The sequence below is a fragment of the Geotrypetes seraphini genome, chromosome 4 (assembly GCF_902459505.1).
Source record: "Geotrypetes seraphini chromosome 4, aGeoSer1.1, whole genome shotgun sequence".
NCBI classification, from domain to species: domain Eukaryota; kingdom Metazoa; phylum Chordata; class Amphibia; order Gymnophiona; family Dermophiidae; genus Geotrypetes; species Geotrypetes seraphini.
Genome location: NC_047087.1, coordinates 43410777 through 43432891, shown reverse-complemented (window position 1 = coordinate 43432891; position 22115 = coordinate 43410777). Strand labels below are relative to the sequence as shown.

General features: G+C 43.3%; 1 protein-coding gene across 4 annotated transcripts in view; it reads right to left on the bottom strand.

Moving 5' to 3' along the window:
* TSHZ3 (teashirt zinc finger homeobox 3) overlaps positions 1-22115 on the bottom strand; it is a 289699-nt gene that overhangs the window by 41297 nt on the left and 226287 nt on the right. The window lies entirely within an intron of this gene.

The following is a 22115-nucleotide window of genomic DNA, read 5'->3' as shown; positions in this document are numbered from 1 at the left end:
TTTGACTTAGGCGCCGGTAGACTTAGGAACACTCTTTTAGGCCAAGGAAACCTGGCATACAGTGCATCTAAGGATCCAATGCCTAACATTGCTTTAGGTGCTGTTAGGTGTGATGCTATAAATGGCGCCTAGCTTATAATTGACACGTGCTCCTCAGCACCATGTTAGGCAGTTTATAGAATCAGGGTCTAAGAGCATTTTGTGTTAGGGGGCGGTAACTAGGTGGGACATGTATGGCGAGTGGACATGGAGAGCAAAGTGCAGGTAGCTTGTGGCACATACCACATGCTAACCAACACTTGTACGTAATGCTGGTCCACTTAGCACTTCTCAAGAAGCACTAATGGGCAGATTCTACAAAGGATGTCAAAAGTTAGGAGCCAAAAATATGGACACTAAGGCCCGGATTCTATAAATGGCATCCCGATTGTAGGCAGCGGTAGGTGTCCTTCCGCTAACCAGCCAATTGGGACACACTTTTTTTTTCAAAAAAGCTCCCAAGGCAGGCTGCCTATATTGGAGGCGCCTCCAGGAGCCTAAGGAAGCGTGCAAGCCTGCCTAAGCTCGCCTAAGGCTAGGCGTGGTTTGGCCCGGAAGTAGCCTTATCTCCCTAGGCCAGTGGGAGACGCATACAATGTAGGCCAGCAAAATGCCGTGATTTGGGCAGCAAAATGCCAGAATTGGGCAATTCCTATTCCTATTCCTAATTCCCTCTTGATTTACTCTTTCTTCCTCTCTATTTGAGGATGAGTCTTGGTAGACACTATGGCACCCCTTTTGTTGTTTATCCCCCACCCCCATCCTATTAGAGATTTGTAGTTCCACCCTTTACCCTCCTGCCAACGATCATTCGGGAGGAGGATGGGTGGCAGCTATGTTTATTTATTTAAAAATTCAATACCTGCAGCATCCTACAATTTTGCGCAGGGTACAATAAAACGTGCATAATAAAATTAAAACATACAAGTACCAAAACAACAAAAAAAAATCATAAAATCAACAAATAAAAAAATATGGCTTTCAAAGAAAAGCCTTTTTAGCCAGAATTGTCTTCACAAATTTCCTAAACTGCAAAACACTGGAAGTTCCTTTAATCTCAACAGCATTCTATAACGACACGCCTTACATGGATATCACAGAGCGTCAAAAAGTTAAATGAGTCACAGATTTAAATGATGGGACTTTGAGCAACATGTGGCTCTCAGAATATTGTGATTGTGTTGGATGGTATGTACGGAATAAGGAACACAACAGGACCACTGTCTTTTAAGATCTTAAAAATCAAACATACCACTTTAAATTCAATACGAGATGAAATAGGTAGCCAATGCAAATCACGCAAAATAGGCATAATGTGGTCAAAGTTGGACACAAGCAGAGTTCAGAGTTCAAACAAGCTTGGGATGAACACAGAGGATCTCTAATCAGAAAATAATGAGTATATATTGAAGGAACTAAGGCCAGTACTGGGCAGACTTGCATAGTATGTGTCCTGTATATGGACATTTAGTTGAGGATGGGGAGGGCTGGGTTGGTTAAGATGAATTGGAGTGAGCTTTGATGGAGACTCCAGTAGACAGAACCTAAGCACACTACCAGGCAGGGCTCTGGGTTTATGGCCCAGAAATATTAAAGGACCATTTAAATTAAATGATTAATTTATGGAGCGTGTATGGGTTGGGCAGACTGGATGAACCACTCGGGTATTCATCTGCCGTAATTTACTATGTTACTGTGTTTTCATGCAGCAACATTCTGGGCCAGCTGTAAAGCACAAATTATATATTTAGGCAAACCAAGATTAAGTGAATTACAATAATAAAACATGGGTCAGCACTGCAGTAATGACAATTCAAATATGTCCATTGAGAGAAAATCCCTCAATCTTCCTAATAAACATAGCTTTAAAAAGCCTTTGATACCACAGCCTTAAACTGTGGCTTAAAAGATAAAGCAGAATCAAGGATGACACCTAAGTATTTGCATTGGCTAAAGCAGAGATCTTCACATCATCAAAACCAATCTCTATTGGAAACATATCCAGCAGGTTCCATGTCCAACACTAAGCATGCTAGCGTTTTTAGCGCACGCAGCAAATTACCGTGCGCTACACCGCGCTAAGCTTCTAGAACTAATGCAGCTTTAGATCCAAGATGGTGTTTGGTTCCTGTTGACTGAACGTACGCTGGGAGAGTCGCCGAGTATTTGGATAGATTTTTACCTTGGGTTTTCTTTTTCTACGATGCCGAAGAGACGGGGTAGGAGCACTGCTGCAGGCTCGCGGTGCTCTCGCCTCAATCAAGCGTTTTTTGCAATGACTGGAAAGGGAGACAGAGACGTCAGAGAGTCACCCGCTGGAGCCATCGATGCAGAGTGATGCCAATCCGGAACTCATTGGGCTGGAAACCACCTTGAGCCCCAACTTGAGGCAGCCACCTCCCTCGCCGTTGAGTGCTAGCTCGCCATGCGAAGGGAGTGTGTTGGAAGGAGAAGCACTCCCTGACCGAGAGGCTGTGTCATCTGGAAGCCAGCAAACGGAGGTCTCAATGGACTCGATGAGTCTAGAGCCTGCACCAACGGAGAGACCAACGATGGGAGGGAAAAACCAGGAACAGCAGATTGAAAGTGGTCAAGGTGAGCCAAGACAAAGTTTGCATGAATTTCCTCTCATTATGGCTAAAGTGACCCTCGATTCAATACGGGACTTGGTTTCCAAGCTAGGAGACTTACTATCTAAACAAATAAAGGATGGAGAAAAGAATCTAAATACTCAAAAACAAGTAATAGAAGAAAATAAACAAGAAATTTCCAATGTTAAACTAAAAATAGGAGATATAGAGAAAGAAGTAACTGAGGTTAAACAAGTTCAATTGTCAATAATTAAAAAAAAATTAGATTATCAGAAGGAAATTGGAAACAGTGGAAAATAGTTATCGAGCCAACAACTTGTGCTTGCTGAATTTTCCAAGAATTTCCACTATAAGTCCAAGGGAAATGATAAAGAGGTACTTTATGGAGATTTTGAATATCCCAGAGGACTCAATACCTCCTTTTAGTCGGGCATATTATTTGCCAAGTAAAATACCGGATCAGCAAGCGGAGAACCAGAATCAGCTTGAGCATGAATCCCATTTAAATTTGACCGCAATGTTGGAAGTTTCCGATAAGGAATTGGCTAAACCAGCAACTCTTCTATTGTCTGTGGCATTATTGCCAGATAAAGAATGGATATTAAAAATGTTATTTTAAAAATAAATTTAAGAAGTTTCTAGGTTTGAAAATCCAAGTTTTCCCAGATGTTAGTAAAGAAACTCAAAATCGTAGATATCAATTTCTTCTATTGAAACCAGGTGTTGCTCAGCTAGGTGGTATTTTCTTTTTACGTTTCCCATGTAAATGTGTAATAAGGTATCAAGATAATAAATATGTGTTTTTTGAACCGGCTCAACTCACAACTTTCCTGAGACTGAAATGCCTGGAAAAGGAAAGAACAACAATGCCTAGTTAAAGTAGGAATATAAGCTCCCATGAATCAGCCAAAAGATTCCTTTTTGCTTATTTTGTTTAAACTTTATTCTTTTGAATTACTCGTAGAATCTTGGATCATTTGAGGACTTGAGAATGTGTGAACAGAGTGAAGTTATCTGAAAATGAATTTTCTTTTAGTCTTTAAAAGGCATTGTATTCATATAATCTTTCTGTACAAAATGTTTGATTTTGTTAAATGTAAAATCCTATATAATAAAAGCTTACCAGCGCATGCGCTGTTAAAACAGCGTGATCCCTGCCGCTGTGGTATGTGATCTGTGGCCGTGTTCCATTTTAGAACCCACGGCAAGGAACATTCTGGCCACTCCCCTCCTCCCGCCCTTATTCACCAACTGGAAGCGCAGGCAAGCTCTCTCCCTGCCCGCGTCCTCGACAGGGAACACACCTCCCGCCCTCGCTCAAGTTTCAAGTTTTTATTAGTGTTTGATGAATCGCTTATTTAATTTCCTAAGCGATGTACAATTTATAAGAGAAGGGTAGTGAATATATTAAAATAATTTCAGACTTACGGAATAGGACTAACATGAATCGTGGGGGGTAGGGGGAAAAAGTTACAATTCCTTGTTAGAGTTGAAAAACAATGGGGAAGTAAACGAGAGGAAGGGTAAAAAATTCAAAAATGTTAAAAAGAATAAAAAAAAGAAAAGCAAACTTATGCTTTCAGGTCAGTGAGAGATATGCTGAAAGCATATTTAAAAAGATAGGTTTTTAGGATTTTTTTAAAGGCTGCCGCTGCTGATCCTCCTCTTCAGAGCAGCCTGCGATCATGGCCCGCTTTAAAGAACCTCGCAGGCCGCTCTCCAACCTCAGTAGCACGTTCCCTCTGACGCACGAGATCGTGTCAGAGGGAACGTGCTACCAAGTTGGAGAGCGGCCTGCGAGGTTCGCTAAAGCCGGCCACCACAATCGCAGGCTGCTTTGAAGAGGAGCAGGCCAGAAGACGCCGGGATGAAGGGAGGGTAAGAATTGATTCCCTTGGGAGAGGAAAAGGGGGCTGCTTTGGGGGGAGGGGTGTGCTGGGGGAGACAGAAGGGGCCATGGAGAGATAGGGAGAGGGAAAGGGGGGAGGTATGTGCTTGGGGCAAACAGCTTTGCTCTGGGGTGAAGACAGAAAGGGCCATGGAGAGACAGGGAGAGGGAAAGGGGGCTGCTTTGGGGGGGAGGTGTGCTGGGGACAGACAGCTTTGCTCTGGGGGAAATCAGAAGGGGCCATGGAGAGACAGTTAGGGAGAGGGAAAGGGGGCTGCTTTGGGGGGAGGGGTGTGCTGGGGCGAGACAGAAGGGGCCATGGAGAGATAGGGAGAGGGAAAGGAGGCTACTTTGGGGGGAGGGGTGTGCTGGGGAAGACAGAAGGGGCCATGGAGAGATAGGGAGAGGGAAAGGGGGCTGCTTTGGGGGGGAGGTGTGCTGGGGTGTGCTTGGGGCAAACAGCTTTGCTCTGGAGGTGAAGACAGAAATGGCCATGGAGAGACAGGGAGAGGGAAAGGGGGCTGCTTTGGGGGGAGGGGTGTGCTGGGGGAGACAGAAGGGGCCATGGAGAGATAGGGAGACGGAAAGGGGGCTGCTTTGGGGGGAGGTGTGCTGGGGACAGACAGCTTTGCTCTGGGGGGAAGACAGAAGGGGTCATGGAGAGACAAGGAGAGGGAAAGGGGGCTGTTTTGGGGGGAGGGGTGTGCTGGGGGGAGACAGTTTTGCTCTGGGGAAGACAGAAGGAGCCATGGAGAGACAGGGAGAGGGGGCTGCTTTGGGGGGAGGGGTGTGCTTGGGGCAAACAGCTTTGCTCTGGGGGGAAGACAGAAGGGGCCATGGAGAGACAGGGAGGGGAAGGGGGCTGCTTTGGGGGGAGGGGTGTGCTGGGGGGAGACAGAAGGGGCCATGGAGAGACAGGGAGAGGGAAAGGGGGCTGCTTTGGGGGGAGGGGTGTGCTTGGGGCAAACAGCTTTGCTCTGGGGGGAAGACAGAAGGGGCCATAGAGAGACAGGGAGAGGGAAAGGGGGCTGTATTGGGGGGAGGGGTGTGCTGGGGGGAGACAGAAGGGGCCATGGAGAGACAGGGAGAGGGAAAGGGGGCTGCTTTGGGGGGAGGTGTGTGCTGGAGGCAGACAGCTTTGCTCGGGGGGGGGGGGGGAGGGGGAAGACAGAAGGACACAGAAAGCGGCCAAGGAGAGAGAGAGATAAAGAAACACAGACAGACGCATCTATTCTAGCACCCGTTAATGTAACGGGCTTAAAGACTAGTTAATAAATAATTTTTTTAAAAAAGAACTAATGCCAGCTCAATGCTGGCGTTAAGATCTAGCTCACGCAGCAATGGAGCTTGCGCTATTCTGCGCGTTAAAGCCCTAATGCGGCTTAGTAAAAGGAGCCCATAGAATCTGAATTTACGTGCTCATCTTTCTAGTCTGTATTCTATAGAGATGTACATGTAAATTTATTTATTTATTTCATTTTCTATCCCGTTCTCCCCAAAGAGGTCAGAACGGGTTACAGGTTAAACATCTCTCGTAATATACAATCAACAGGTTACAATTTGCCGTAGTTACAGTACAAGTTTTGCAATACAAGTTTGTATCCTAACTTGGCACATACTAGGGGATCTAATGCCGATATACATCATATATAGTTTACAGGGGGTGATCCTAGAATGTGTGCTCAGTATTAGAGAATATGGCAGATCTATATCTAATTTAGGTTTCAGCTGGTGTAAATTCTCACACCCAAAACTGTTTGTGGATCTTGGTGCTGTCATTCTATACATGGCGCTCAGCTCGGACCACTATATAGAACAGCACTTAGCACTAATTTTAGTCCATAATGTCTTAATACACTCCATATGTCTGCAGTCTTTAACATACTTCAGAATACTAAGGGGACTGATAGAATATTACAGTACAAAATAACTTAAAATTGCACCATCCTGGAAACAGAATACACTTCCCCCTCCGTATTCGCGGTTTCCGTATCTACGGATTCACTTATTCACGATTTTAAACCTAAAATTCCTTTTTCTTTTTTTTATTTTTTTGACTATTTTAAGCCCTGTAAGCCCCCCCTTAAGCCTTACCTGGTTGAGTTTTCGGGGCAGGAGCGATCTTCCCACACTCCTGCCCCGTGCAGATCGCTCACAGGAAATGGCTCGAGAGACTACGGGAGCTCAAGGCAGCCATTTCCTGTGAGCGATCTGCACGGGGCAGGAGCGTGGGAAGATCGCTCCTGCCTGAAAACCCGCTAGACCACCAGGTAAGGCTTAAGGGGGGGTCTTTCAGGGCTTAAAATAGCCAGGGGAAGTGGGGGTTAGGGGCAGAACCGGCCCGAATATTATTCGCGGTTTTTTAATATTCGCGGGCCGGCTCTGCCCCTAACCACCGTGAATACGGAAGGGGAAGTGTACATTAGGGCTGCTGTAGTTTTGCTCTATTTAAAACAATGCTTATACCAAAAAAAAAAAGGATGTGATCTGTCCTTGTATGTGCTTTTTCTCAAGCAGATTCTTGAGCATGAAATGCACTGACAGTGTCAGCCCAACCATTAGGCAGGGCTAGGCAACTGCCTAGAGCAGCAGCCTCTTGGAGGCAGCAGAGAAACAGCTGCAGTCTGTGCAAAATAATAGACATCAGCACAAACTTTAACTTGAATTTTAATAGGACGTTTGAATAAGGATCGTGAATGGGGATCGGCAGCTTGGAATGCTGCTATTATTTGGGTTTTTCCCAGGTACTTGCCACCGTGAAGATGGGATACTGGGCTAGATGGACCATTGCACTGACACAGTTTGGCTATTCATATGTTCTTAATTATCAAAAATCTTACATGTATGTTGGGGGGGAGGGGTGAGGGGGACAGCTAAGGGTCCAAAACTTTAACTGGAGCAGGGCATATAAAGCTCACGCTTCACCTAGGGCACTTACCACTCTTTCACAGTCAATGTTCCCTCTGATCTGTGTGTGGGGGGAGGGGGGATGTTTCTATATTGTATTTTCAATCACTAGAGACAAGCAGAGGTTTACTATAAAACTTTCCTGTCCTTCACATTTGAAAATTCAATATTGAAACAGCCCCCCACTGACAGGAATGCACATGGACGACTCTTGCACAGTTCAGCGGGAACAATGGCTTTGTTCTATCACTACTGATCTGTTGGCGACTCTCAAGACCACCTATAATTACAATTCTTACATACATACATATTTTCAGCCCTTCCACCAAAGTTGGGGGCTGTCTCTGTCAAGGGCTATACAGTTTATTCCTACAATTTTTCACTTTTCGTTCTGTATTTTTCCAATGGAACAAAAAAAAAAAAAGAAAGTGGAAAAAAAATCACTGGATTTTGGGGGCTAATTCTATAAACGGCACATAAATTGGCTGGCGCCTAAGAAAAAGGCACCAGCCATGTGTCAATCACACTTAAGCGATATTTACAGATTTGCAGCAAGTGGCGCCCATGTAAAAATGTAGGCAAGGGTTTTAAAGGCCTACATTTCAGGCGCCTAAGTTTTTGGAGAGTCACACTTCGCAGTGCCTAACTCATGTTCTGTTCATAAAAACGTCCACTTAAGCGTTGGGCATTACTAAGTGCACTGCGATAGGCGCCTATCTTTTATAGAATCGGATAGGTGCCAATATTCAGGTCAGCACTGACCCGCCCCCTCCTCAACCTGTTGCAGACCTCTGCTGGGTCTGCTGTGAGATCTTGTGGTTGCGTGGTGGGCCGGGACAGGAGGGATCCCTTCCATCTCCTGTCCCAGCCAGCTCTAATAACTTTTACCTCCCTCCCCCCTCCCCGGTGTAACTTTTAAATCCCTGGTGGTCCAGCAGTGGGCTGGGACAGCAGGGATACCTCCCGCTTCCTGTCCCAGCCAATTATAAGACTTTTTAATCTCCCTCCTGCCTCCCCTGCGTACCTTTAGAATCCCTGGTGAACTAGCGGGGTGAACCATGGCAGGAGTGACCTTCCTTCACTCCTGCCTGTGCTGAGCCGCTAGCTGATTGGCTGCCGCGAGTTCTCGAGGGACCGTGAGAACTCACTGCAGCCAATCAGCTAATGACTCTGCAAGGGCAGGAGCAACTGCTGGATCACCGGGGATTCTAAAGGTACACGGGGGAGGCGGGAGGGAGGTAAAAATTCTTAGAATCGGCTTTGACAGGAGGTGGGAGGGATCCCTTCTGTCCTGGCACACCGCTGGACCACCAGGATTTACGGTAGGCCCAGTGGAGGCCTGTAAGGCATTTGGGAGGAGGGTGGACAGGGTACAAAATTTGGCAGGGAGGGGGTGGGTGCAGAGACTGGCAGGGCAGGGGAGGGAGGAACAGGGTGCAGATCCTGGCAGGGCAAGGCATGGCACTTGAATATTAACTCCTCTCCCCCTAGTTTATATTTGAGTCAACCATTTTTCCTCCTTTTTTTTTTTGGGGGGGGGAAGGTTACCTCAGTTTATATTCGGGCCTGTTTATATTCTAGTATATACGGTATATATAAGAGGTGCCTAACTTTATGCGCCCTTTAGAGATTCAATCCCTAAGTGTATAGCCCTTAATGGATGTTGCCCCAACATTGTTGGTTGGGCTGAGAACTTTTCCGCAGCCCCTCATAGACTTATCACAATGAATGAAAGCTACAATTTGGATTTTTGGCAGAAAAAGTACCCATACTTAAGCAAGTGCACAAACATGGCACCCTAAAAAAAATGGCATCAGACACTGCCTGATCATTAAATTCTTGCTCAGATAGTTCCGTTCAACATACACTTCTTCCTCCGTATTCGCGGTTTCTGCACTTGCGGTTTCACATAATCGCGATTTTTCGTCGGGTGACTCCGCCCCCCAAAATTACGTCATGATTAATGTTCCTTTCCTTTTGCTGTAATGTTAAAAAAGTTAAAACTTTTAACAATATTCACTCAGCTTCCATGATTTCTCCTACAAAATCGAAGTTTAAAAACTTTAACCCTGAAAATCGCTGGTTCACATCGTGCACAGGGAAAAACGCTGCTTCCCAGCATCCATAGAGTGAAATGCTGCTTCCTAGCATGCATAGAGAAAATCGCTTGCCTGCTTAAAGCTTTCTATATTGCTGCTTGCCTGCCAAAAGAATTCTCAATCGCTGCTGGCCTGCCCAAAGCTTTCTGAATTGCTGTTTGCCTGCCCAAAGCTTTCTGAATCGCTGCTTGCCTGCCAAAAGAATTCTCAATCGCTGCTGGCCTGCCCAAAGCTTTCTAAATCGCTGCTTGCCTGCCCAAAGCTTTCTGAATCTGAAATTTATATGTTATTCGTGGCGCTATTTTTTACAAAAAAACTGCGATTAACAAATACAATTCATATTCGTGGCTATAGCTGGAACGTATCCCCCGCGAATGCGGAGGGAGAAGTGTACAGGCTTTCCATACTTAGACCCCCATCGCTATCTGAATAGTGGCTTAATATCAGCGCTATCCATAGAACTAAAACCGGTCATCACTGAATAATATATTCAGTGCCACTACAGGAAGAAGTCAGTCTAAAGGTGGCTATTAAAATGGTCTGTGCTCTTTATGTATGAGAACAGACATAAAGATGACAAGGGGCCTGATTTTCAGACCATGGGAGGCAGCCCAACTACTCTTGGTTGGTGGCAAATGTGGATTTTCAATGCCGGGGGCCACATCTGGCCACCGCCATTGAATTTCCAGGTTAAGCTTTGGTGCCGAACACTTAGCCAGACAAACTAATATTCATCGGATTGCCATAAGAACATAAGAACATAAGAAGCGCCATCTCCGGATCAGACCTTCGGTCCATCAAGTCCGGCGATCCGCACACGCGGAGGCCCTGCTAGGTATACACCTGGCTTATTTTATAGCCAACCATATCTTTATATGCCTCTCTCAAGGAGATATGCATCTAGTTTGCTTTTGAAGCCTAGGACTGTCGATTCCGCAATAATCTCCCCTGGGAGAGTATTCCAGATGTCAACCACTCTCTGTGTGAAGCAGAACTTCCTGATATTAGTCCTGAACTTGCCCCCCCTTAGCTTCATTTCATGTCCTCTTGTCCGTGTCAAATTGGACAATGTAAATAGTTTTTTCTGCTCTATTTTGTCGATTCCTTTCAGTATTTTGAAGGTTTCGATCATATCCCCACGCAGTCTCCTTTTCTCAAGGGAGAACAATCCCAGTGTTTTAAGTCGATCCTCATATTCCAGTTTCTCCATACCCTTCACTAGTTTAGTTGCTCGTCTCTGCACCCTCTCCAGCAGTTTTATATCCTTCTTTAAGTAGGGAGACCAATGTTGGACGCAGTATTCCAAGTGGGGTCTGACCATTGCCCTATAAAGCGGCATTATAACTTTCTCCGATCTACTCGAGATTCCTTTCTTTATCATGCCCAACATTCTATTTGCCTTATTTGCCGCTGCCGCGCATTGTGCCGATGGCTTCAGGGTCCTATCTATCAGTACACCCAGATCCCTTTCTTGTTCACTTTTTCCCAGAGTTGCACCTGACATTCTGTACTCGTATTCCTTATTTTTACTGCCTAAATGCATTACCTTGCATTTCTCCACGTTGAACTTCATCTGCCATTTCTCCGCCCATTTTTCTAACCGACACAAGTCGCTCTGGAGTTCCTCACTGTCCTCCTGCGATCTGATTGCCCGGCAGAGTTTTGTGTCGTCTGCAAACTTGATGATCTCACTGGATGTTCCGTTTTCCAGGTCATTGATATAAATATTAAAAAGGATCGGCCCAAGTACCGAGCCTTGGGGTACACCACTAGTCACTTTCTCCCAGTCGGAGAACTTCCCATTTATGCCCACTCTCTGCTTCCTGTTTTCCAGCCATTTGCCTATCCATCTTTGTATATCTCCCTCTATGCCATGGCTTTGTAGTTTCCTAAGAAGTCTTTTGTGTGGAACTTTGTCAAATGCTTTCTGGAAGTCCAAGTATATTATGTCCACCGGCTTTCCACTATCAATTTGCTCGTTCACGGTCTCAAAGAATTGGAGTAAATTCGTCAAACACGATTTCCCTTTCCTGAATCCATGTTGACTGGGTTTCATCAAGTCATGTGTGTCCAAGTGCTGAACTATGCTATCCTTGATCAGTGATTCAATCATCTTGCCGGGGACAGATGTAAGACTCACAGGTCTATAGTTGCCCGGTTCTCCTCTCGATCCTTTTTTGAAAATTGGCGTGACGTTCGCTTTCCTCCAGTCGTCTGGTATCTGACCAGTTCTGATTGACAGGTTTGCAAGTTTTTGCAGTAACTCTCCGATTTCGACCTTCAATTCCTTCAATACTCTCGGGTGAATTTCATCCGGTCCAGGGGATTTGTCACTTTTAAGTTTGTCGATCTGGTAGTATATCTGATCTAAGTTCACTTCAACTGTGGTGAGGCTATCCTTTATTTCTCCTGTAAACAGTTTCTCCACTTCAGGTATTGTTGAGGTGTCCTCCTTCGTAAAGACAGACGCAAAGAAGGAATTTAGTTTGTCTGCGATTTGTTTATCTTCCTTGATGTACCCTTTTCTTCCCATGTCGTCCAAGGGTCCCACTGCCTCTTTTGCAGGTTTTTTTCCCTTTCACGTATCTAAAGAAGGGCTTGAAGTTTTTGGCCTCCCGGGCTATTTTTTCCTCATAGTCCTGTTTTGCATCCCTCACCGCCTTGTGACATTTCTTCTGTTCATCTTTATGTTTGTTCCAGGCTTCGGTTGTCTTCGTGCATTTCCATTTTTTGAAAGAGTCCTTCTTTTCTTTTATGGCTTCCTTCACCTGTATGGTAAGCCATGCTGGTTCTCCTTTGCCTTTAGTTCTCCGATCTTTGGAAATCCTCGGAATGTAGAGATCTTGTGCTTCTGCAATAGTATTTTTCAATAGGCACCATGCCTGGTCTACTGTTTCAAGTTTGTCCACCATCTTCTCGATTCGTTTTGTTACCATGGCTCTCATGCAATCGTATTTACCCTTTTTAAAGTTTAAGGTGGTGGTTAAGGTTTTGGCATGTTTCCCTTTCCCGATGTCAAGTTTAAAGTTGATTACATTGTGATCACTCGTTCCCAGTGGAACCATGGCCAAAGATAGACCTACTTTTTAGCTGCGTCTATCTAGCCACTAGACTTAGCCGGCAAGCCAGTGAAAATTGGTGGTGAGCGGCTATGTCAGGATATTCAGCGGGAGATACCCTCTGTCTCCCATTGAATATTAGCAGTTAGCCGGCTTAGCTGAATATTGGGCGAAATACGTAATACTTTGGAAGAAAGGAGGGAAGGAGAGAAATGATTCGAGACATTTAAATACTTCCACGGCATAAAGGTACAGGAGGTGAGTCTCTTTCAAAGGAAGCCCTGGAATGACGGGGCATAGGATGAAGGTGAAAAGAGACAGATTCAGGAATAGCCTACACTTCTTATGAAATAATAACACTTCTTATGAAAAGGGTGACAAATATGTGGCACGGCCTCCTGGCGGAGGCAGTGGAAATAAAAACTACTCGTATATTGAAATTCAAGAAAGCGCGGGACAAGTCTATAGGATGTCTAGAGGAGAGGAAGGGATAGGAGATGTTATGGATGGGCAGACTGGATAGGCCATATAGGGCTCCTTTTACAAAGCCGCGTTAGCGGTTTAACACGCATAATAGCGCGCGCTAAACTGCCGGCCGCACTAGACGCTAACGCCAGCATTGAGCCGGCGTTAGTTCTAGCTGCATCGTGCGGGTTTAGCACGCGCTAAAACCGCTAACGCGGCTTTGCAAAAGGAGCCCGTTGCCTAAGGTTTACGTTTGTGGATAGTAGTTCTGAATACACTTGAAGAATTTAAATGTAAAACAAACAGTGACTACAGCGTTTGAATACTGACCTGACAGCTCAGGTAATATGTTCGCACTGGGATACATATCCCATCAGAAAAATTCATATTGATAACTGACTTACTTTCTGACTGGCTGATGTCTGAAGCCATTACATTATAATCTTACAGTTTGTAAGCATTTAACATTTTACAATAATTTCACCATCCAAAAATGTCTGTCGATAAAACCTATTTTATTTCAAAATATTTTTTAAAATCCCTTTTATGGTATAATAAAGCCCTTAAGGACAGTTCTTCATTGCATGTTTCATTGCTTAAGTGTTTGTACACACTTTTCCTCTAGCCACAAAACGTGCACAAGGATATGAAGAATATTATTTGTTAACAGTACCACTTATTGCTCTCTCAAAATGCTCCAGTCTCCCTTTGATCAACATAAACAGCAGGCAGCCCTTAGCCGTGTGCAGTGCAAACAGTCCCCTCCATTTCAGTGACACTACTCAGCTCCTCAGACCATCCTCCACAGCTGTTCTCCAGCTCATTGATGACTTAGGACAAAAGCATGCAGGACATGCCGGCCAATTTGCTAGTCCACTACCATAAGGAAGCATAATAGTAGACAGTGGCAGGAAACCCCCTCCCCCCAACCTAACCATCTACTCTGGCCAGGAATTCCTGTTCAAACTATCAAAGATATATACCAGGTCCTAGCCACAGAATGTGACCCACTTCTTATCTAAGACAGTTTGAGTTATCTTGGGAAAAGGAGCTTACCAGATCCCCCAATTAGTTCCTATCCGAAATTTAACCCAAAAGCTTTCTGATAAAACAGCTACCATTGCCAGCTAAGCTGTAATCCAAACATCTGGCTTCCTTGGGCCCTGCACAGCTTGCATTTCTGCTAGGATGAAGCAAAATTCAAATGGGTGCAGAGACTAAGAATTTCAAATAAAGGAGTGATGGTTCTTGTCATCAACCCAATATGCTATAATTCATTAATGCTATTCTCCCATTCTCCATCAATAGGAGAAAAAAAAAAAAACCCCAACACTTTGATGAATCAATCTGTGAGCAAATGTGAAAGCAAAATCTTCCACATGCTGGCTATATCCCAACACACCTTACTGCAAAAGAAAAGAGAAAAAATATAACTATACACTGGATCTAATAGAATGTTTTCTTATTAGCAGTCCTTCTCCCTTCGTTTTACCTCCCCCCCTGTCCAGCAGCACCTCTTCTCTCATCCCCCCTGTCCATCAATACTTGTTCAGCAGCAACCTTTCACTGATCCCCCCTGTCCAGCAGCAGCTCTTCTCCCTTTATTTTATCTCCCCCCTGTCCAGCAGCACCTCTTCCCTGCTCCCTAATACCTGCTCCCAAACAGCCGATCCTACCTTCCCTCTATCCCGGCTTACTGGTCTCTTCTGGCCCACCGGCACGAACCACTGCTGCTCTTCATTGCGTCTGCCCTCCTCTTCAAAGCCCTCCTCTATTTCTGTCTGTCTGTCAATGTCCCTGCCGACTGCCTGTTTGTTTATTGTGCTCCTTCTCCCACATACCTTTTTTTTAATCATGTTTATACAGTGAAGGGCAACCGGCACATAGTAACCGCCACAGGATAGAGGAAACCGCCACACGCGCACTCATACCAAACCGTCATGCGTGCACACGCCGCACACTTTAACATTTCTGTGCTGCAGGCTGTAACATTTCTTGGCCACGGAGCTACGGATCACAGAGGCAGGGATCAAGCAGGTAGGAGTGCGCATGGGCGCTTAGGGTTTTATTATTAGTAAAATGCTAGCTCTTACCGGGTTGATATTAAATACAATTTAACTGTCCACATACAATACCTGGCCAGTTAAATATCTTGTTTGGGGATAACCACTAATTTTTACTGGCACTTAATTGATTAGTGACATGGAAAATAAGGTTGTCTTTTATGAAGCCACGTTAGGCTTTTTTTTATCGTCGGCCACGGCGGTATTAGCCCCAATGCTCATAGGAATTCTTTGAGCGTCAGAGCTTTAACCGCTGCGGCCAGCGATTAAAAAAAAAGCCTAATGTGGCTTCGTAAAAGAGGGGGTTGATGCCAAAGTGAAAACTTGTAATTTGGGGGGCATATAGCGAGTGAATTCAGCACTTGTCTGGTTAACCACACATATATAGGATCGCATAAAATTTAGTTCCTATCTTTATATAGTAACCCATAGCTGGCTGTGCTAAATATTGCACTTAACCGGCTAAGCACTATCCAACTCCAGAAACCTGAAAATCCAGTGCCGAAGCCTGGACAAGGCCCAGCATTGAATTGACTACTGCTCCTAATCATTTCTATAGCGCTACTAGATGCAAACAATACTGTACCCTTTATACGCAGGTACTTTCTCTGTCCCTAGTGGGCTCACAATCTAAATTTCAGGGTTTATTGCCAGTTAAATCACTTTAGTGAAATTCTGATTATTTATTTAAAAAATTTATATACCATTTAAAACTAGACGGTTTACATCATTTACATATATAATATTTTAAATCACTAATAATAAAACCCTAAGCGCCCATGCGCACTCCTACCTGCTTGATCCCTGCCTCTGTGATCCGTAGCTCCGTGGCCAAGAAATGTTACAGCCTGCAGCACAGAAATGTTAAAGTGTGCGGCGTGTGCACGCATGACGGTTTGGTATGAGTGCGCTTGTGGCGGTTTCCTCTATCCTGTGGCGGTTACTATGTGCCGGTTGCCCTTCACTGTATAAACATGATTAAAAAAAAGGTATGTGGGAGAAGGAGCACAATAAACAAACAGGCAGTCGGCAGGGACATTGACAGACAGACAGAAATAGAGGAGGGCTTTGAAGAGGAGGGCAGACGCAATGAAGAGCAGCAGTGGTTCGTGCCGGTGGGCCAGAAGAGACCAGTAAGCCGGGATGGAGGGAGGGTAGGATCGGCTGTTTGGGAGCAGGTATTAGGGAGCAGGGAAGAGGTGCTGCTGGACAGGGGGGAGATAAAATAAAGGGAGAAGGGCTGCTGCTGGACAGGGGGGATCAGTGAAAGGTTGCTGCTGAACAAGTATTGATGGACAGGGGGGATGAGAGAAGAGGTGCTGCTGGACAGGGGGGGAGGTAAAACGAAGGGAGAAGGACTGCTGCTGGACAGGGGGAGCAGTGAAGGGGTGCTGCTGGACAGGGGGGAGGTAAAAGGAAGGTAGAAGGGCTACTGCTGGACAGGGGGAGCAGGCAAGGGGTGGTGGTGGACAGCCGAGGAAAGAGAGAGACAGACAGACAGAAAGCGGCCAAGGAGAGAGAGATAGAAAGACAGACACACACACTAGCACCCATTAATATAACGGGCTTAAAGACTAGTAGAAATAAAATAGTACACAGTAAAATAGACGTATGATAAAATAAACATGCAAAAAGATCCTCAGAAAAAAGCCCTGGTTTGAATAATAAAAATCGTGGATAATTCATCAACTTTACCAGAAATAGCTAAAAGAAGGCATCTACAAATAACTGCATCTAATAATAAAAGTTGAGGAGCAAGGATCTTGTATTGCACGAGTAGGTGTACAATCACAAATAACTTTATGAACCTCAGTTTCATCTGCTCTATCAAACTGGGACCATTTCTCATGTTCCACATTCTCCACCATAATTAAATCAAAATAATCTAAAAATTGTTCAGTTCCACCCATTCTTTCCACTAAAAGCTGCGCATACTTTTCCACATCTAAATCATAATAATCAGGCAAATGAGCAAAACGCTCAATCCTCTCTTCTTTTAAATCTTTATTAATTTTCAAAACTAATACAAAGTGCCAAGAATTATACAGACATTAATAATCAATGTAAGCACTTAAATTCCATCAATAACAATGCAGAAGAAAACTATCCCTCCCATCCAACAATTTAATCAAGAAATAAACCAGAAAGATATCCCCCCCTCCCACCCAGCCACCCGTCCTGGATATGAATAAAAATAAACAAAAAATTTAAACAAAGACAACTATGTTGAATTAACAAAGGATATCAATGGGCCCCAAACCAATTTAAATGATTTTCTGTGCCCCAACATATCAGCATTCATCTTTTCATATTTGCAACCTAAACATAAACTGGCCCACCAAAACGGAAAGATTTTTCCAATTGCGGGTTATCATTTGCATAGCGATCCCTGTCATAATTAGGAAAAGCCTGCCTTTGTAGCGATCCATGGGAGGCTTGATATGCAGCAATGTTCCACATATAATTGCCTCATATGTCAAAGGGATTGCTGATTCCAGTATGAGATTAATCTGTCCCCATATTGACTTCCAAAAGCTGAGTATCAAAGGACAATAGAACAACAGATGATCCAGTGTCCCTATGTCTAGATGACAGTGCCAGCATCTATTAGATTTAGAACTGTCTAATTTATGTAACCTAACAGGGGTCCAAAAAGATCTATGTAACAGAAAAAAACCATGTTTGTCTCATAGATGCAAAAAAAAACCCCAAAACGCTCAATCCTTTACATATCAGGGCCAAAATATTTATTTTCAAGTTTATTAAAATTTGCTAATCTGCTTATCATATTTCTAAGCGGAGTACATAACTTTAAAATCAGGGTTATACATTATAAGTGACAGAGACAGACATACATTTAGAGACAATGGATTAGGGGGGAGAACTACAATAATGAATAGGACAGAGAGACATATAGATAGGGTCAGTACATTAGGGGGGACCTAATTAGGGGGGTGTTCCATCTGCAGAGGATATATTTTTAAGGATATAGGTCAAAGCTGGCATTTTTTTTCAAGTTCCATCTGTTGCGGAGGCTGCGTGACTACCTTTCTGATGATAATTTTCGAACTGTTATCACATTGATGATTACGCCTTTATTGGACTATTGTAATTCCATTTATTTGGGTCTGCCTAAATCTGTCTTGCATGCATTGCAGTTGGCACAAAATGCTGCTGCACATCTTATCGTTCATGCCTCGAAATTTGACCACATTACTCCAATATTCCGAGAGCTTCATTGGCTACCTGTTGGCATGTGGGTCGAATTTAAGGTTCTTTGTGTGCTGTTTAAGTTACTTCAGCACAATTGCCCGTCCTTGGTTCGCTCTCTCCTGCAGTGGTATTATCCTTCACGTGAACTACAGTCGTAAAAAACTAGAAATTCACATGAACTATGGTCAGTATAAACTAGAAATTCCGTCATTGGTTGCCATGAGGCTTACAGTAAATCCATGTTCTCTGTGCAGGACCCAGCGCTGTGGAATGCTTTACCGCTGACATTGTGCCAATCGAATATTCTTTTGCAGTTCAGAAAGGGGGTGAAAACGGTGTTGTTTGAGCACTTTCTAAGTGCCAGCCATGCAACAGTGTGAGTTAGAGCAGTTTTTTTTTTTGCTGTTATCTTATTTAATATCTGTTTGTTTTATACTTATTTGTACCTTTTATCATGACTTTGTATGTGATTTTGTTCCCCACTTAGATTTGTGGATAGGCAGGTTATAAATAATTTTAAATCAATAATTAAATGTGTCTTGGAAAAGAGACGGCTGAGGGGGGATATGATTGAAGTCTACAAAATCCTGAGTGGAGTAGAACGGATACAAGTGGGTTGATTTTTCACTCCATCAAAAATTCCAAAGCCTAGGGGACACTTGATATAGTAGCAGAGAAATACTTTTATTTAGTTATTTAAATATATTTATTCATGTTAAAGCTTAAAATAAGTGCAACATATAATACAGGCATTTTACACTTTAACAGCACTTAAATTCAATCAAATTATATTTCATAACAAATACATGTACCCTCCCCTGCTCCTATATACCCAACAATTACACTCAGCCATAATTAAATTAAAAGTATTTCCCCACCCTGGACGTATATGTTCAAAGGGCAAAATCTGTAATCACTCCTTACAGAATTTTGTCAATGGCTCCCAAATTTCCTTAAATTTCCTAAATGACCCTGCTGTATAGCAATCATACGTACCATTTTAAAAATGTGGCATAAAGATTCCCAAAAAATATATGCAATACCACTTATTCAAAACAGTACACATCAGTGTTACTAGCCCTTAAACTTTCAGGCTTTTTTGGGGGGCCCCAGAATCTCAGTCTGTGATCTAACAGCTGTGCGTAGGCTCTGATTCTGAGGCCCCCCCAAAAAGCCTGAAAGTTTAAGGGCTAGTAACACTGATGTGTACCGTACTGTTTTGAATAAGTGGTATTGCATATATTTTTTGTGATTTAGCTATTTATACCGCTGGGTTGAGTGGTTTTAGGGCATAAAGATTCCCACCAGAAATTATAATTTAACAGGTCCCAGTTTTTCCAGTTCTTCAAAATAAGTTGTATGGCAACTCCCATCATAATAAAGAGAAGTTTATTATTATGGGAAGATACTGGGCTTTTAGCCCTCATTAACGTGCCAAATAGCACGGTATCGTACATCAATGCCACAGGATTTTCCAATAATTTATTCACTTGACCCCAAATGGATCTCCAAAATTTAAGTATCAAGTGACAATAGAACAGTAGATGATCCAATGTCCCTACATCGATATAAACACTAACCAAAATCCAGTGAGATGGATTCTATTGACTGTGGGGTGTCAGATTGACCACATGAAGTAAAACCACTTCAACGGGTCTGTCAATTCCTCATTCATCCCCTACAGACAGTATTCTTTATAACTTTTTCATATGCTTTTTTTAATATATATATATATTCTTTTTTTATAAACTTTCATTTCTGACGTTGTTCAATATAAATTTAGTAATAAGTTAAATATTAAAGGTGACTTAGCTTCTTTCAGTTAGTTGTGTAAGTCATCCTGTTTGGATATGCTTTCTCCAGTGTTATACATAGAACACTCCCCTCTGCCAACGCGTTTCGCCGGTCTTTATCAAGGCATGGGGTTCTGATGCATGAAATGTACCTAGTTTACGTATCAACGGCATTCAAAAGATACGTAAACTAGGTACATTTCATGCATCAGAACCCCATGCCTTGATAAAGACCGGCGAAACGCGTTGGCAGAGGGGAGTGTTCTATGTATAACACTGGAGAAAGCATATCCAAACAGGATGACTTACACAACTAACTGAAAGAAGCTAAGTCACCTTTAATATTTAACTTATTACTAAATTTATATTGAACAACGTCAGAAATGAAAGTTTATAAAAAAAAGAATATATATATAAAAAAAAGCATATGAAAAAGTTATAAAGAATACTGTCTGTAGGGGATGAATGAGGAATTGACAGACCCGTTGAAGTGGTTTTACTTCATGTGGTCAATCTGACACCCCACAGTCAATAGAATCCATCTCACTGGATTTTGGTTAGTGTTTATTTTGATTTAGTCTTTGTCTACACTCTAATTTTGGAGAATGCCTACATCGATATGACAGGGAAATACTTTTAAAAACAATAGGAGAAAATTTTTTTTTCACTCAGCTCTGGAACGCATTGCCAGAGGATGTGGTAAGAGCGGATAGCGTAGTTGGTTTTAAGAAAGATTTGGAGAAGTTCCTGGAGGAAAAATCCATAGTCTGTTATTGAGAAAGACATGGGGGAAGCCACTGCTTGCCCTCTATTGGTAGCATGGAATGTTGCTACTCCTTGGGTTTTAGCCAGGTACTAGTGACCTGGATTGGCCACTGTGAGAATGGGTTACTGGGCTTGATGGACCATTGGTCTCACCTAGTAAGGCTATTCTTATATGTATTTTGAGGATTAGAGGTCAAATGCGTCTTTGAATAGAAAAGTTTTTAAATGCGATTTGAAGCAGTCTAATGATGATTCTTCTCTTAAATGAGTTTCCAGCTAATCAGGGATTCTTGGGAGTACACGTGACCAATGTTTATTGGTGCATTTGTGACACTGGTGCTTCTCCTATAACCTTTCAGTGGAATCAAATATGTAAATATGTTTAATAACAGTGCAAAAGAGTGGAAAAGTGCAAAAGAGTAGAGGCAGGCACGAGGAATGGTAAAAAGGGAAGTGGGATTTTTCTGGTGACTATCCAGTACAGACCTATTTCATTTTTCTTACTTCAGGGGCGTTTCATCAGTTTTTATTAGTTAAAACCTAAAATCTGAAGGCTTGGATATATTCAACCGTGCCAAACATGTATACTGGCTGGGACTGCTACCGCATTTCCTAAACTAAACTAAACATAAAAACTGTCTGTAGAACAACTAAATATCCTGTATGGATAGTTATTGGTTGCTGCCCTCACTCTGATTCTTCACTGTAAGGATAGAGGGTAATTGTATAACAGGTCACTAGAATTTCATTCTGCTGCCCTTTAATCTCTCTCCTCATTTCTCTCTGCTTATACACCTCCCAGAGAACTCCGTTACTCAGATAAGTCACTCTTAACTTTACCCTTCTCCTCCACTGCCAATTCCAGACTTTGTTCCTTTCGTCTAGCTGCCCCCTATGCCTGGAATAAATTACCCGAGGTTGTCCGTCAAGCCCCTTCCCTTGTTTAAAAGCAGACTGAAAACCCACCTTTTTGATATAGCCAGCTAATTAACTGCTTCCCTTAATTGTATCCATGACATCTTGTTTGTCTGTCTTGCCTGTTTAGATTGTAAGCTCTTTGGAGCAGGGACTGTCTTATTTGTGACTACCAGCGCTGTGTGCATCTGGTAGTGCTATAGAAATAATTAATAGTAGTAGTAGTAGTAGTAGTGAGAAGAGTTTCAGTCTTTGGGAAGCAGAGCTGAGATTGTGACATCATAATGACTTCTTCCACGAATGCCTAAGAGCCAAGCT